The following is a 16098-nucleotide window of genomic DNA, read 5'->3' on the forward strand; positions in this document are numbered from 1 at the left end:
TTGACCATTGTCTTAATGTGGTACATAAACTTTTATTTGTCCCAATTGAGTACCTAAACTTTTATTTTGTGTCTAATAGGTACCAAAATGAATTTCTGTTAAAATTATCAACAAAAATTAGGGGCAATATAGTCACTTCAAAAAATTTATTTTTTATTTTTAATTTTTAATTTTTTTTGTTTGTTGTGTGTTTTTTTTTTTAATAATTTTAAACATATAAAGAAAATAATTAAAATATACTTTGACTATATTGCCCCTAATTTTTATTGACAATTTTAACAAAAATTCATTTTGGTACCTATTAGACACAAAATAAAAGTTTAGGTACTCAATTGGGACAAATAAAAGTTTAGGTACCACATTAAGACAAGGGTTAAAGTTTAGGTACTAAATATGAAATAAACCCTTTTAAGTTTTTAACACTCATTTGAAACTAACGGAAGGTTGTTAATTGTCACATTAGTGAATGTCTGAGTGGTTAATTGTTAAAAAAAAATTTATAGTTGGTATTTGCGCACACCCTCAATAGTATGAATGGTATTAGTGCAAAAAAGCCTAAATCATCATAACTTGATTTTTGTCTTCTCAATTATTTCTCACTTAATAATAAAACATTATAATAAATTACCTCTACCCCCATAAAAGCTAACAAATTTAACTACAAATAGCTAATCTAAAACTTAATGAGAAGGACAATAAGTCTATCAAGACTTTATCGTCTGTTACACATTTACGCTTTTTCTCTTTGTCCTCTTTCTCTCTCTCTCTCTCTCTCTCTCTCTCTCTCTCTCTCTCTTTCTGTTAATTTTGTTGATGAAGCTTTGTAGACCGTAGACGATGGAAATGGCAAATAAGGACAGATTCACCACCTTCATCATCCAAACAAACACCAATTCATCGCATCATGTTTTAATTTTCAGGGAATTTTATCTCTAGCTTATTTTTCTGATGATTTTAGAAAGAAAAAAAGAAAAAAATTTAGAATTTTTGTACAGACAAAGTTGGATTTTCGATTGAACTTGGAAGAGCGAATTTGTCCGATCGAAGCCGTCACACTGTGAAGAAGATGGAGACGTTGAGATTAGACTGAGAGAACAGAGAAAATGCTCAAGGGAAGGGATTTGGTGCTTGAGATGCAGATGAAAGAGCAAAAAAATGGAAGAGGTAACTCACTCGTTGTTATCCCTATTAGTATTTTAATTAGGTTCGGACTAATTATATATATATTTTATATTTTATTATATATTATATAAGTTATATATATTCAATAAAAAATGTGTAAACATTTTCTACACTTGCTGGGGTTCGAACCCAAGACCACTTGATAACAAGACTGTCTTCAAATTCCACCCTGGTACCCGAAATGATCCTGTGAGATCTAATACCAAGGAAAATTCTACCGAAATTTCGGCAGAATCTCTCCTAAAATCGGACTAACTCATACTTGTAAAACTCGTAGAAAAACACTTCAAATGTTCAACAACCACCTTTACCACAACCAAAAGGATCTCCGAAGCAATAACCATTCCACATTTATTAATGTTATTCACCCAAACTCAGGTTTGTTAAAGCATACTAAATTAACTTTACATAGCAAGGTATACAAACTAATAGAGGAAATTATTGTGCTCAAAAATACCGATGAACTAAAATTGGGGAAGATGTTGCCTTGACATGGTATGGATCAACTGTAACGACCCGACCCAAATTTCACTAAAAATTTAAATTTTTATTTAGCTATGGTTTTTTTTAGAGGTTTTTAAAGGATGTTGAATTGTATTTTAAAGATTTGAGATTTATTTGGAATTTAAAAAGGTTTTGGGTTAATTTTTAGTTTTTGTTTTAAATTTGGCTTGACCCAAAAGTTGACTTTTAAAATAAATGGGCTTTTAATTTTGACTTTGGACTCGTTAGATAGGTCTCGAACCCACGAGTTCGTAGACATGCGGCACGCGTCAATCAGAGCTACGGTTTGAGAGATACGAGCGTTTGAAGGGAGGGGCAAATTCGTAATTTTTCTTGAGTGGGTTTTAAATACCCAAAATCCAGAAATTTCTGGAGGACTCTCTCTCCTCTCTCCCCGTGCTCTCTCTCTCTCTCCCGCGCGTCTCTCTCTCGCTGCAACTGTGCAGCCGCCACTGTCACCGGCGCGTCCGGCCGTGGCTGACGACGGGACCGGCCCAGATCTCCTCACCGTCCCTCCCTCTTCCTTTCCCTGGCATCGGTTCAGCCCATGAATTCCCCAAACCAGAGACCCAGTTTAGGCCGTTTGTAGCTCCGGTGGTGACGCGACGGTTCCGGCGGTTTCGCAACCCAGCTCTGGCCCAGAAAGCTCCCTCTCGTCGAACCCGTCACGACGGTACCCTCCGATCATCCATCGGAGTTCGCACGACGGCAAATTGACCACTCAAGGCCGGCGGCTTCCGCCGCCGATTCCGGTGTTTCCGGCGAGATTTGGCCCTCGATCCAGTTATGAGAAATGATCCTCTAGGTACACGGGCTCAGAAAATCTCATTCCCGATGCCGTTATGCTGCCGGATTTGGTATCCGAGCAATGGCACTGTGAAGGGTATTTCGGTCTTTTACGTAGTTGAACTGTAAATGATACTTATCGGATTTTAATGTAGGGTATTTCGGTCTGTTCTGTGTGTTTGTTACTTTATGTTAGGAAGGCTAAGGGTAGGATTTGGATCATGAGAATGAATTGATGAGGATCTGAGATTAAGGAAATAAATTTTGAATTTTAGAGTTTGTCCTGAGGATAATTGCTGAATTAGGAAAGAAATGTTTATTGTCGAAGTAAATAAATGATGATTAGGCGATTATTATACCGATTTGATCGAATTGAGTATTGAGAAAGTATTAGTATGATTTGAGTGACAAACAAGTGAAGGGTCGTGAGTAGAAATCAATCTCGGAAAGGTTTCGGTGTAGTTCGAAGCAGACAGCGAGTGGACTTGGTTTCTTGAACGTTTTTATTTATTTCATGGATTTGTTCATATTTTATATCTTGAGTAATTGATTTATGAGTAGTGGGTTAGATTTTGTTTTTCTTTGAAATGATTTTTCATGAACTTTGAGATTTAAGTCATGACTATTATAATGAGTTTTATCCACATATGATGATTAGTGAGTTTGATCTTGATTTTAAATTGATTATGGGTTTTATGTGGTTATTTGCCTAATTAATCATTTGAAAAATCAAATATGAGATTTTATCTAGTTTCTTGTTTTATATATATACGCACGGATTATTGCATATTTTTATTTATGGTCAAACGTTTTGATTTGGTTTTATGTATTGGAACGTAATTTATTGAGTACTATTTTACTAGTTGTGTTTATAAATTTTGATTTGAGGATTAAAAGTTCTGAGAATGCTATAAAGTTATTTTCTATTGGTGGAATAAGAGATTTGGTTTGGTTATGAGAAATAGTTTTAAAACCACCTTTTCAGTACCCTCCAGGTTATCAGATAAATAGGTCTTTTGGACCCATCACGGCACACATATAGGCTTTGGGCTGTGTGTCGGGATGCTTCGCCCTTTGGGGGCCGCTCTGCATGCGTATGACAGATTCTCGGCTCTGCGCATGTATGACAGAATACATGGCTCTGCATGCGTATGACAAATTCTCGGTTCTGCGCATGTATGACAGAATATATGGCTCTACATGCGTATGACAGATCCTCGGCTCTGCGCATGTATGACAGAATATATGGCTCTGCATGCGTATGACAGATTCTCGGCTCTGCGCATGTATGACAGATTCTCCGGATAACTGACTGGTGTGTGTTTTCAATTCTTAAGTGTTTTAAGTGATGAGTTTATGACAGCAAAAGTTTTTAAGTAAGACGGTTTCAGTTGAACAGTTTTATTGATTTTCAATATAGTGAGAATGTTTGAGAAGAAAGTTTTCAGCTCAAGTTATTTATTTATACTGACAGTATCGATTTCAGTTTGAGAACTTGGATTTTCAAAGTTTGATTTTCAGCTTCGAATTTTATTATTTTACCGGGAAATGGTTTTAAAAACTGGGGGATTTCAAAGGACATCGTAAGGTTTTAAAGTTAAACATGTGTAAAAGGGTTTTTCTGAAAAGATATTTAATCTTTGATTTTCGTTTCCATTTAACTGTCCACTCACTGAGAGTTTTTCTTACATTTTGTTTTTGATGTCCCCCCAGGTAGTAGCGATCACCGAGGTCGGACCGTACCACGTCGAGGCATTCGAGTTCTCGTCTCCAGCTTATAGATATATTAGGATTTAAGGTTTCCCTTGAAATAAATAAAATGAGATATAATTGTATAGTGGATTAGATATGCTCTGATTGGAGTTGTATTACTTGTGGTGAGCTTGAGATCTTATTTTTGGTTGTGGTAGAGGTGGTTGCGGTTTAGAAGTGCTTTTTAATAGGTTTTAGAATTTCTGGGTTAGTCCATTTTCAGGGGAGGTTCTGCCGAATTTTCGGTATAATTTTTCCTTAAATTTGGATTCCCGCAGGACCTCTCCGGGTTTCAAGGTGGAATCCGGGGGCGGTCCTGTCATCAACCTTAGCGACCTCTAATACCTGGGGTGTAATGACCCGACCCAAAGTTGACTTTTAAAAATAATGGACTTTCGTTTTTGACTTTGGGCACGTTGGAAAGGACTCGAGTCCACGAGTTCGTAGACACGCGGCACGCGTCAATCGGAGCTACGATTTGAAAGATACGAGCATTTGAAGGAAAGGGCAATTTTGTAATTTTGTAGGAGTGGGTTTTAAATACCCAAAATCCAGAAATTTCTGGACATTCTCTCTCCTCTCTACCCGATCCTCTCCCTCTCCCGCGTGTCTCTCCCTCTCTCACTCTCGCCGATCTACCACCGGCGCGTGGCGGCGCGTCCGGTGGCGGATGGGCTAGGTTTTCGGCCCACCAGCATCGCCGCCCTCTCCTCTCTCTACCCCTGGCCTCCGTCCAACCCAGAAAAGCCCCGAAAACCCGAAACCAGCCTAGACCCGATTTGAGCCTCGCCGTCGATCTGACCGTTCCGGCGAGATTTGGGTGGCCGGACCCACTGGGTCTTGTTCGCCTCACCACGGCGAGTTCAGCCGTGGTGTCTTCCTGCTCCGATGATGCTCCACGACGGAACAATGAGCTTGGGAAGCCAAGTCGGCCGCCAGCTTCCGCCGCCGATTTCGGCCATTTCCGGCGAGATTTGGCCGTCGGTCCAGTTGTCAAAAATGATCCTCGAGGTATGGGCCTTCTTTTCCCCTTGTTACTGCGTGCCAATTTTGAGAATCTAAAAATTTGGAACTTTAGGGCTTGTACCCATTTCGGGTTTGCCTTGAATTGAGCCTACTTGAATGATTTCTGAGTTGTTTTTCATCCAATTGAAGGTCCTAGGTTAAATTTGGGTTGATTTTTAGTTGAAAAACCATTTTCTTAGATTGTGCCGCCGCAGCCACCACTGCCTCCGCCACTTGTGACGGCGGGACAGTGGCTGTTTGTCTCTTTTTGCCCACTTTGAACTTCTAGGAGATCCTTGGAGATTGTTTAGTGAGTTTCTGTGAAATTTCTGTGTTGTATAAGCCGGGCAGCCACCGTGTGCGGTGGCGGCCGCCCGTTTTGGACGATTAAACGACCAATTGTCAATTATGTATATATTTAAGTTGGTTGTCTGGTCTTAACAGGTACATGGGCCCGGGAAATCTCATTCACGATGCCGTTATGCTGCCGGATTTGGTATCTGAGCAATGGCATCGTGAAGGATATTTCGGTCTTTTACGTAGTTAAATTGTGAGTGAAACTTATTTGGTTATTCTGTTGAGTACCGTAGATGAATTGTCTGTCTTGTTTAATTTGTTGCTTTTTGTTAAAGAAGGCTAAGTATAGGATTTAGATCATGAGAAGGAATTTACGAGGATTTGAGGCTAAGAAATAAATTGGGAATTATAGGGTTGCCCTGGGGATTAATTACTGATTAGATGAGAAACGTCTATTTTCGAGGATCAAGGAATTGATGATTAGGCAGTTATTATGCAAAACGATCAAATTAATTAGTGAGGAAGTGTTGGTATGGTTTGAGTGGTAAACAAGTGAGGAGTCATGAGCAAGAATCAATTTCGGAAGGGATTCGGCATAGCTCGGAATAAACTTTGAGTAATAATTAAGTGGTTGACTTCTCATGTCGAATGGTTTTGTGGGTGGAGAGTAAATGTTTAAGAAATAAATTTTCTGACAGCAAGTGTTGATGGTGATGCATTTGTAGAGATGAATTTGAGGAGAAATACAAGGGGCATTTATACATTGTGAAACAAAGATAGTTTTGAGGATGTTGTGTGAGAATACCTGCCTGCTCGTGCATCGATTCGCTCTGCACGAGATGTGGCGAGCATCCTGCCTGCTCGTGCATTGATTCGCTCTGCACGAGATGTGGCGAGCATCCTGCCTGCTCGTGCATTGATACGCTCTGCACGAGATGTGGTGAGCATCCTGCCTGCTCGTGCATTGATTCGCTCTGCACGAGAAGTGGCGAGCATCCTGCCTGCTCGTGCATTGATTCGCTCTGCACGAGAAGTGGCGAGCATTCCTGCCTGCTCGTGTATAGATTCGCTCTGCACGAGAAGTGGCGAGCATACCTGCCTGCCCGTGCATCGATTCGCTCTGCACGGGAAGTGGCGAGCGATTTACAGTTTGTGGAGTGAGGTTTTGGTTGTGGAGTATAAATTGTTCTTCAGAGGTCGATTTACAATTTTGAGGGGATTGAAAAATGGATCTGAAGGAAGAGATTTTGAAAGTAGTTTGAAGGCTGGAGGATTTCAAAGAGCGATGTGAGTGAAATTAGATAGTCTATTTCGTTGCTTTGTGTGCTTGTGTGCATTTGTTTGCTAGGATTTGGTTTGGCTACGACTTGGTGAAGTGTAGGCTTGAATCTTGAGGATGGACATTGATGAATGAATTATGCATTGAGGTTATGAGTTAGGAAGTGAACGATTTGAGATTGAGGTTAATAGTTGACGTTTAGGCATTTGAATGGCAGAATGTTTTATTATTATTATTGATGAGATTTGATGTGCATTGAGGAGTTTTTGATTATCTTGATGCTTGGATGATTAGTGGTGGAATGTTTTGTAATTAAGTAATTATGGATATTTTGTGGATTATTTTTTGAGTTTGGGGATTTAGAAAATTATTGAGGACAATTACTATGTCACTTCACTTATACGATCTCTAGTGTGCTTACCAGGTTTGTCGTATAACCTCGTATACCATGGATGTGGTGTAGGATTTGTGTTTTGCAGGTTGCATAGGCTGAGGAAGCAGTGAAAAGAAGACGAGGTGGTGGGACCCAGAGAGATTTATTAAAAATGTTTTTGACAGAATTATATTTATTTATGTTGTTGTGCATGGCTCAAAAGTAAGAGAAAATAGATTTAACAGTTTGATGTTCAGTATTTTCATGGGCCCGAGGTTCGGGGCGTTTCATGGGGGAAATGTTAAAACAAAAAAATGAGAGAAAACTTTAGATAACCCAGTGAGTGGACAAAAATTTAAAAGTAAAGCATTAAAATTATTTATTCTTTCAAATTCATTTAAATAAAATTTTACTCTAAGACCTCACGTCACTCTTTAAAATCTCCCAATTTTAAAACCATTTCATAAATCCATTTCAAAATCTCCTTATAAACCACAATCATGCTTAGGGTATGAGGAAAGCGTATGAACATGAAATATTTCAAAACTTCAAAATGCCCAATGCATAAGAAAACTCGTAAAATAATAAATGTATAAGAATCTCAAAAGAATGTCATGCCATAACAAAAAAAAAAAAAAAACAAAAAAAAAAAACTCATCATATGCAAAATGTAAATAAATCATTCAACCGGAAAACCACTATGAAAAATATTATGCTTAAACATAAACCACAACTGATAATCACTTTCTGAAAATAAGAATACGTAATAAAATCTGTAACTGAAAATCATTCTCTAAAAATAACAAGTTCTCAAACTGAAATCGATATTATAAATCTGTAAATAAATATATTAAACTAAAATCTTTCATCTCAGATAATTCTCAATATACTGAAAAATCAACAAAAATTGATATCTCAACCAATGACCCTGAAAACTCACACCACACTAGTACCCGGAAAAAACTGCAGGCAAATAATCTAGCCACATCCCGTGCAGAGAAATCTCAAAGCATAGGCAGACTTATAATCTAGACACTTCTCGGGAAAACTTACGATCTAGCCACTTCCCAAGAAGACTCATGAACTAGCCACTTCCCGTGCAAATACACGGGCAGACTCATCTGGTCATACGTGCACACAGAGCTGTTAGCTCCCAAAGGGCGAGGCATCCTGACACACGGCCTAAAGCCTATATGTGTGCCAAGATGGGTCCCAAAGGCCTATCTGTATCACTGTCATGATAAGGGTAGAAGGGTACTCATGTGGCGGTTTGAAACCGCTGTCAAAAACTCAATTACAATTATGTAAATCAAAATTTTCCCAAAACATTTCACCAAAGCTCATAAACCCTGAATATTGAACTCAATCATAAATCCACTTAAATAAAATCGTTCTAAAATCATGAAAACTGCTTGATCAAAACCATTTCCAAGAAACTTGAAATTTAATAATAAAACTTCTCAAAATAAAATGTCAAAATCCATGTTTATCATTAAATTTTCATTACTAAATAAATATGGAAATAGTATATGAAATTCCTTAAATCAATAATAATGAAATGCTCATGCATGATTTTCACAAGGATACTTCTCAAAACTTTTAAAGCCAAAACCATGTTCTCAAACTCATCACTCTTTTTCCATGAATATTTTTTATAAACAAATTCTCAGCTAGAAAATCATGAAAATTCCCAAGAAACTCCAATTCGATAATAATGCCAAATAAAATCATATAAACATTTGATCTTGTTCATGGATTATATGCTAAATATTTAAAATCATCAAATCATTTCAAAAACCAAAGTCCAACTCACAATTTATTATTTCTCAATTAAAACTCAAGATAATCAATAAAACAAATCATAATGTTTATAAAATACTTCTAAAACAAAAGTCCACTCACAAATCATTTTTGCTCAAATGAACTCAAGGTAACCAATATATATCAAATCACAAAATCATAAAACATTTTTTAAAATAAAAGTCCACTCACAAATAGGAAGCCTAGGTTTAATCCTCCACTCTGATGGGTCATCTCTGCTCTCAGGGTTGTTGCCTATAAGAGAGATGATAACATATGAAATTAGGCTTGGTTCAATCATATTTAATGTGCATGTGTAAATCTAGACACTTCATTCAACCTTTCTATTTTCAACAGTAAATTTCTAAATTCTTTAATCCCATAAACTCAAATCCAATATATATCTTTCCCGGCTCAAAATACAACACTCAAACTTTTTAATCCATCAATTTTACTCAAATAAACTTCATGTACGATATACCTCGGCCGGGCTTTGTTCGAGAGGCGTTTCGATACCTAAAAAGTATACAATTAACGTCTAAATTGAAGTTTTGTCAACTCGGATAACTTCCAACTAACCAAAATCAATAACCAACTTAATTTGAGTCTTAATTTTATGTTATCCAAAGGAATTGACGGCTAGGTGGTCGGAACCATCGCCGTCGCCACCCACAATGGCGGTTCCTAACCCAAATATCATAAATTCTTCAAATTTATTTAAATTACCAATTCTAATCATCAATTAAATTTTCTAAGGGGTGGAAATTGTCCAAAAGATATCGAGATTAAGCCCCAATTTCGAATTCCAAAGGGAACCGAAATGGATGTTAAATCCCAATTTCAATCTTCCACAAATACTTAAAATTAATCCACCAAACTATAAGGGAATGAAAGCCCATAAACTAGAGAAGAAGAAACCCACCAAAATTTTGGGTGATCGGAGCCGAAATTTGGCTGGAAATTGAAGAAGAAACCGGCGGCAAAAGGTGTCTTCTGGGCTGTTTCTGTGCACGCAGGAGGATGAAGGAGGGACTGAGGGAGATGACGCTGGCGTGGGGGAATCATCGGTGGTGGCCGGAGTGATATGTTCATGAATTCACATCCTTTTATATTCCTCTTACTTAGTTTTTGTGAGTTCATTTGAATAAATACTTTAAATTTCATTTAGTTGTGTTTTTGGCTTTCAAGCAATAAATTATGAAATTGCACCATTTATTCTCCTTAATAGATTTTGACATGAATCCAATTGGAGATGGAAGCTAACACCTTGAAGTTTTCACAAATTTAATTTTGTGACATTTGAAGACTTGTATGGTGTTCATTTTGAATTTCAAAGTCAGCCCAAACTGCACCCGAGTAGAAGTAAGTCACCTCTATTGTTTGGGGCATAACGTTTTGGTCCGAGCTTAGATTTGGGCAAGTGACCTATGGTTGGAAAGAAGACATCCAAGGTTTTAATTTGATATATTAAACGCAATTTTTTGGGTTGTTTTGGGCACTTAAATTGCATTGCAAAAACAACTTAGAAATCCTATCAGTAAAAGGACAAATGGTCAAAAAGGCATCTTTGCATTTTGGGTAAAAGCTATCACATGATTTCTCATCCTTCGAACTTTATGCACTTAAGGTTTGCTATAACATGAATCTTAGGTAGTTAGCTATTACCTTAGTTTGGGTAGTTGCTAACATGAATGTGGATATGCTCTAATTCACCTTGGCCGGGGGTTAGAAGGGAATCTAATATATCTAATATGGCATAATCAATTAATGTATTGTTTGTTGCATGAAAAAGTTAGTGTGAACCCCTAATAACCCCAAATCCTTCATCATCATTGAATTTAACTTCTACTTGAATTTTCTTGCATTTTCATTAATTAGTTTCGAATTCTAGTAATACTTATCATCAATCAACTAAACAACAACTCAAGACTACATATTTTCACATACCATTATGCATAGTCTTGGCTTTGCATAGTACATAGTAGGTTGTTTGTTAGTTTTATAACCCTAAAATCAATCTAGCTTGTGGTTGAAGTCCCAATCCAATTTCTTGGGTACGACAACCCCCTACTTCCATTTCCATACTAAAACTTGACAACCTTGCACTTGAGGTAGAGAAATCAACACGGAGTGGGGCTTGGGTGTGCTCGCAGATGGGAGCTCGGTTGTGGGGGTCGGGCTGGTGTGTTGTGTCTTTCTTCTCTCTCTCTTTTTTAACTTTTCTAAACTGAAAAGTTCCAGAATATTCTGGTTTAATTTTGGGTGATTAATTCCAAAATTTCCACCATACCCTCATACTTCCCACACTGATATATTCTCGTACGAAACTCCGATTCAAGATCTGTTTTCGCCTATGCGTTCGTGAGCTCAAACTCTATTTAACCATGCCAAAATCACATTTTTTCAGGTATACATTTCAATTTATTTCCTTGAAAGCCCAAATTTTCCAAAAAGGGCATAAACTCTATCCAAAAATCTCCCGACAATTTACATAAAATTTCTTTGGGACCCACAACTTAACTTCCTTCTGCGCTTCTTAAGTCCACAACAATTAAGAAGTCAAATTTCTAGTGAAATTTGGGATAAGTTGTTACACTTGATCTTAGTCAATTTGTGAATTCCCACTACACCAGTTAGCCACTTGTGATATTCAAATACATACAATATATTTATAAGCATACTGATACTTGGATGCTTTTTTGGATAAATAATCTTTGAATGATTTCCTAAAACATAGACGGTTCTGATCATTGAATGGTGGGCTCAAGATAAGATGATGTTCTCATTTATATGTTATATAGGGTATAGGGTATAAAGTTTATGGTTGCTTAGGGTATTAAACCCCAATTTGCCCAAACCCCAATCTGGCCAAACCCCAACTGTGAGACCCCGTATTTTTACTGGGGATTTTATTTAATTATTTTTGTGAAGTTTATTTGATAAACAAAACGTTTTAGGTTAATTAAAATTTTTGTTTTAAATTAGTTTGACCCGAAAGTTGACCTTGTGTTTTATTAGGCTTTTGGTTTCGAACTTGGATAGGTCTCAAGCCCACAAGCCTGTAAACAAGAATCATTCGTGAATCAGAGCTACAATTCGGGTTTTAGGAATGTGTGAAGTGAAAGGCAGTTTTGTATTATTACAATCAAGATATTTTGAAATTTAAAATTATTTTTAAATTAAAACAAAAATTCCTCACTTTGACGTACACTTTTTTCTTTTCATTTTTTTTTCTTCTTATCTCTCTCATCTCTCATGTGCTCTCCTCCTTCTTTGCAACTCTCTCTCTCTCTCTCTCTCTCTCTCTCTCTCTCTCTCTCTCTCTCTCTCTCGCATTGGCCCTTTAGCTGGCAAGTGTGGTGTCGTCCGACCACGGGTGGTGACGAGACCGGTGGCCAGAGGCTTGTCGTCCTCTCCTCGTCTTTCCCATGGGCTTGGATTGCCCATCCAGCCACCGCTGAGGAAGGATCGATGCAAAGCAGAGCTGATCCCCTCCTCTATTGACTTGCCTTTTCTGGCCATCATGCTCGCCTCCTCCTTCTCTCTCTCTCCCTCTTGTCTCCACCTCCCCAAATCGAGCCCAAACCCGCTGTGGAGAATCGGACCGAACCAGACCTAAATGGTTTGGTTTGGTTTTCTCTCCTCCCTCCCTAGTTTTCAGCACCGAACCGGACCGGGGAGTCACTTCCGGAGTGGCACACGGTTCTAGGGGAGAATCGGGCCGAACTGGATCGTGCCCACCCCTAGATAACCCAGTTGTTGATGATCTGGATTGAGGTCGTGGGCGTGGCGTGGGCGTGGGCGTGGGCGTGGGCGTGGGCGTGGCACTTGCAGCTTGTCAGTTTCAGCCTTGCTATCTAGTTTAGATCATTTCTTTGGATCAGTGGTGGTATTTCTTCTTCGTCCTTGTAGGTGGCATTCCCCATCAGCTACCCATGAGTCCAGTTTGTTGCACCACTTTATAGATGGCTGAGTCGCTTTGGCATGAGTTGCAATATCCTGGCATCTTTTTTATTTCTATATTTATTTACTATTTATGTTGTTTATGGGTTTAATGTATATTGAACATATAACCCTCTCGTGACACAACGAAAATCTAAGGGATTCAAGCAAAACCCTAAAAGTAACAGATTCTGGAGTCCACCAAAGAGATTGAGAGAAAACCCTCGTTTTTAATATTGATAAACTAATATTAATCCTCCAGGCAATTGTAAAATTGCTTAAATATGTTTAGGAAAACCCTAGGGCTCTAACAACCTCATAACTAAAGCCCACGGACATTAGGAAACCCAAATAAAATAGAAGCGAAAATTAATAAAATGTCTGAAAATTTAGAAAATAATTAAAATGTTGTTTTGAGGCCATAAACGAAAGAATTTGGCCAAAAAATGAACGGGCTCATAATCATTATGAGTCTTGTAGATCTTGTCGTTTCCCTTGAAATTGATATATTATGTGCCCAATTCTAACACCAAAATATTCTTTACTGCCTTTTATGTCGCCATATTAACTGTATATGATTTGTTTCTTTATTTCGTGTCTTCTTGCTAATTTTCAGCCGCTTTCTTTTCCTGGTTTTATTTTTCTTAAATCGAACCCTAACTCGTCCTACATCATCTCGGGTTGGTTTATTTCTAATATATAATGAGGTATATTAAATAATTTATTCTGTTGCACTTTACTACTCTGATCCAACTGAGTACAACACCGAAAAGGGCTAAATCGTTTTAAGGAACTTGAGATTGTAATACTCGCAGGTAAGGAGTATTATAGTCTCGGGGTCTTTAGAACGGGTGCCGCTGTTACACTACCAGTTCTGGGTGTGACAATAAATGAACCTCAAAGTTGACCCATATGTGAATATATGAAATATTGCCTATCATTTGAGATCCAAATTTGGAGTATAATATATATTATACTTCACTAATTGCCCTGAAGTAGGTTGAAAACTGAAATGAAACTAAGGAATGAAATTTGTATTTGGATGAGAGTGGGTAGACATTAATACTTGTCATTGATTGACAGCAATTCATGATATATGTGATGAATCGAAAAATTTTGTTCAATCTTTATCACATAATTAAAAAGAAATAAAGATTCATTAAACTAGCTTGATTATTCACCAAAGAAAAGAAAATAACTAGCTTGTTCATTATGCAATTTAATGTCTTTAACTAGTAATGCAGGGTGAGTCGATCAACTGTAGAGCTGGCAACAGGTCGTGTTTTTGCGGATTCGGGTCAAACATAACATGACTCATTAAGCCAACGGGTAAAAAAAATGCCAACACGAACACGACACAAAAAATAACGGGTGAACAGGACACGATCCGTTTCACCCGTTAAGAAAAAAAAAATTTCAATAAAAAAATTTAAATTAAATGTATTATATTACATAAGTAAATAAATTTTATTCCATAAATGTATAGTTTAAACATTACACATAAGAAAAATCTAAAAAATGTGCAAATTAAATGATTAATATCATAAGAAAAAATCAAGTCAAATATATTTATTTCTTAACAGGTCACTAACGAGTTTTGCGGGTTAACACTAACACGACATGAACATTAATGGGTCACTAACGGGTCCACACAATTTCAACATGACACGATAAATTTGAACCCGAACACTGAATTTTTCGTGTCGTGTTAACGAGTCGGATAAGATATTGCCAGGTCTAGTCAACTCAACTGAATTACCTTATCATATTTTCCATTTGAGCGTTGTCTAAGTTGAATAGTCCAATTATCCCGCCATTGACACTTTTTGATTGACTAACTACATTTTCCGCACTTGAAGTCGATCATTTGATCCTTAGGATTTATTCTAGTATGTAACCACATATGCAAGCAAGTGAACATATATATATATATATACACAAGTATGCTTTAAAACTAATTAGTTAGTAAATTAATACAAAGCTAACCACCCTGTTGGGCCCACCGGAAAATGTAATCTCAAAATCTAAACCGTTCATTTTTTAGACCATACTTCAAAGATCATTTCTGTAAAAAATCTCAAAAATCGAAAGTCATTTAGCCATCTGATTATAATAACAACTATTTATATGTTTTTATCAAAAACAGTGATCGTCTATTTATTTGATCACAATTAGATGACTAAATGATTTCCAATTTAGTTGATTTTTGCAAAGATGATCTTTGAAGTATGACCTAAAAAATAAACGGCTCGGATTATGAAATTAATTATGTGGTGGGCTCAAAAGCATGTTTAGCTTCGTATTAACTTGTTAACATGTTAGCTTTAGAGCACTCCTCTCTATATATGCATACATATATATATATATATATGCAAGGGCCTTCCAATGAGGGATCCCTCATTTAGCACTAAATGAAGGATGTCCTTGTGGGGTCCACACGAGTCGTTTTGTGTTGATTCGAACGTTCATTTTTTACATCTACATTGATAGATCATCTTTGCAAAAAATCAGCCAAATCAGAAATCATTTGCCTATTTAATTTTGATCAAACAAATAGACAGTTCCATCGAAAATATTTGGTTCGTTTATTTGTTTGATCAAAGTTAGATAGACAAATAATTTTTGATTTGGCTAATTTTTTGCAAGGATGATCTGTCAATGAAGATGTAAAAAATGAACGGTTCGGATCGACACAAAACGACTTATGTAAGCCCCACAGGAGGATCCCTCATTGGAAGGCCCCTATATATATATATAATCCTTCTCTAGGATTTACTCATATATACATATAATCCTTCTCTAGGATATATCAGTCATTCTCTGGAGAAGATGTTGGCATTTTTCAAAATTTGTGGATGTCGACACAATGCCGACATGGGGTAGACAATGTGTTGACGCAAAATTTCAAAATTTGCTGTAGCACATCATCTGTGTCGATACATTGTCTATCCCATGTTGGCATTATGTCGGCATCCGTAAATTTTGGAAAACGAGGACATCCTCTCTAGAGAAAAATTATACGTGTATATATATATAGACACGTTTGAAATAATGCTTTTGATTCATAAATATATTTATGAATCAAAAGCATTATTTCAAAAAGCAGTTTACCGTACCTGCAAGTTTGAAGTATATGTGAACAAGATACAATTATATACATAATTCAATTAATTTAGAA

The sequence above is a fragment of the Dryas octopetala genome, chromosome 7 (assembly GCF_963921425.1).
Source record: "Dryas octopetala chromosome 7, drDryOcto1.1, whole genome shotgun sequence".
NCBI lineage: Eukaryota > Viridiplantae > Streptophyta > Magnoliopsida > Rosales > Rosaceae > Dryas > Dryas octopetala.